We start from the raw sequence: 2,721 nt of genomic DNA, 5'->3' as shown, positions 1-2,721 counted from the left end.
AGTACTTTTAAAGTTCTGAACCCTGTTGGAGGCCAACATGAGACCATGGGGGACCCCAGGCCCCAACTGGCAGTGGCTCTAGGCACTGCCTCCTCTGCCATTTGGCTATTATTAGGCTCGGTATCCTCATCTCAAATGCAGATGGGGAGCGAGAAGGGCGGGCAGGGCAGGGCCTGGCTGGCGGAAGGCTGGGAACACGGCTTGGAGGCTGGGTTTGGGTTTGGGCCCCACCCTGCCTGCCTTCCCTTGCTTGCAGCTGGTCCAGCCCGCCACGTCTACACTTGGCTCTGAGGTTGGTGCAGAGCACTCCCTCCCACTGTGGCCGCCTCCTCTGGGAAGATTCAGAGACCTTCTGCAGCCTCAGCACTTTTCTGCCTGCCCCAGAGAGGCCAGGCCTGCGTGGAAACTGAATTCGACACTGCGCGCCTTCAGAACTGCGTACCTTCAGAACCGGCAAAGGAGCCATCCACACCGCTGTCTACAGGTCTTCATGCCTCCATTGAGATTTACTGGATCTTCTGAGGGGGAAGGGCCTATACACCTGGGTTCGAATCCCTTCCCTACCAGTAACATGCAGTGTCAACTTGGACAAATGACTTCCCCTCTCTGAGCCTCAGTTTCTTTGCCCATAAAAGGGACAGAACATTGGCATCTGCTTTACAGGGCTGTGGTGATGGTTAAACGAGTGCATGGTATGGAGTAGGCACTCAATATGTGTCGGTTATTTCCTGTTTGAGTGTGCCAGGCCCTGAGGAGGAAACAAAGTTTTGGGAGGTTGAGAATCTGGGGTGCAGAATGGCTCTGCTCCTGATTTGCTACGCTACCTGAAGCCTGTCCCTTGTCCTTTCTGGGACTCAGTTACCTATTTGAACCATAAGGTGGTATCTAGGACTCTGTAATACCAAGATTCAGGTGCTGCGTTCACAAGTAGAGAGAAGGGTTTGCTGGGATCCCATAGGTTGGTGAAATATTCATTCTCGGACTGGGTTCTGGAACCAAAATACCCTCGGCCCCTGAGCTGCTCCAGATACTCCCTACTCTGCCAGTCCAGGGCTGAACCTGGAAGAATCTAGACCCTTCTTATTAAGTCTCTTGCCCTAGGAGGGCCTGAAGAAGGCCAGTCAAACACCCTCATTTTAAAGATGGGCAGACTGAGACCCAGGTCTCCCCAGTGCTCAGGCTTCATTTGAGCGGAGCTTCCAAAGGGTGGATGATAGAATATGGTGATTAAGAACAACTGTTCTGGCTAGGCGCAGTGGCTCACACCTGTAATCCTAGCACTTTAGGAGGTGAAGGCATGCAGATTGCTTGAACCCAGGAGTTTGAGACTAGCCCTGGCAACATAGGGAGACCCCTGTCTCTATAAAAAATAAAAAAATTAGCCGGGCATGGTGGCACGTGTCTGTAGTCCCACTGTGAGCCTGGGAGGTCAAGGCTGCAGTAAGCCATGGTTGTGCCACTCCACTCCAGCCTGGGTGACAGAGTGAGACTCTGTCTCAAAACAAACAAATAAAAACCAAAAGAACCAGGGTTCTGAACCTGTCTCCTTATCTGTGTAACGGTGGTACTACCTCACAGGACTCAAGCTGTGAAGGTCATAGTGGTAACAAAATTGCCACACATGCATTATAAACGTGATCAGGAGCCAGTGTCCAACTCATCAGGTGGCAATTACATAATGCCCCACCATGAGCCTAGACCCCCCACTCCCTGCGCCCAGGCATCAGGGACTCCCAGAAGTCTAAAGAGGTCCAGGCTGGCACATCCAGAACTCTCTCCTTCCTGTTGCAGCCCTTTGCCTCTCCTTTGTCTGTAAGGCTGGGTCTCCTGGAATTCATTGCTGCCCAGTGGGCATCTGAGGCCCCTTCTCCTTCTCCAGGGCCGGAAGTTTGCCTGACACTGTTGCCCAGAGAACACAGCAGCTGGATGACATCATGGAGAGGATGGCCTTGCCAAACTGGTTTCCCAACAGGTCCTCAGTCCCACTCCGAGGGCTGCTGGCCATGACCTAGGGTGCATCCAGTTCTGCACATAAGGAGGAAGGTCATAGCCCTTGGATCCAGTCAACCCCAACAAGAATCATTCATCTCTAGCGACTCCATGCTCCAGTCTCACCTGCCTGTCTGTTGCCCAACAAGGTCCTCAGTCCTACTTCCGTTCCCTTGCTCATGCTGTTCGCATCTCCAGAATGACAATGCTGTCCTGGGGAGAGGAGGCTTAGAGATCCCAAGGCACAGCTCCTCCATTGTGCAAATGAGCAAGTTGAGGCTCCAAGAGGGCCAAGCCTTACCTAGGGTGGAGCCAGGGGTAAGACACCCATCACCCTTCTTGCCTCCTGACCCCAGGCCTGGGCTTTCTCTGCAGGACCCTGAATGGGTGGAAGGTTAGCCAGGGTGACTTAGGGATGCAACGCAGACAGCTTCGTAAAATAGTCATTCTCAGAGTTGGGCTCTGGAGCAAAATATGACCCCTAGCCTCTGAGCTGCTCCAGCCACTTCCCATTCTGCCTTTCCAGGGTTGAACCTGGAAGAACCTAGAGTAGACCCTTTCTGTGACAGCCCCTTGCCCTAGGAAGGCCTGAAGCAGGCCAGTCCAATCACTTCATTTTACAGGGGGCAGGCTGAGGCCCAGGCCTCTCTGGTGCCCACAAGATACATTCACCCTGCTCACCTGGCATTCATAATCCTTCACAAAGAGAACCACCCACATTTCCTGCTCCAC

The sequence above is a fragment of the Colobus angolensis genome, unplaced genomic scaffold, assembly GCF_000951035.1.
Source record: "Colobus angolensis palliatus isolate OR3802 unplaced genomic scaffold, Cang.pa_1.0 Scaffold171, whole genome shotgun sequence".
Taxonomy (NCBI): Eukaryota; Metazoa; Chordata; class Mammalia; order Primates; family Cercopithecidae; genus Colobus; species Colobus angolensis.
This window is presented reverse-complemented; position numbering follows the sequence as displayed.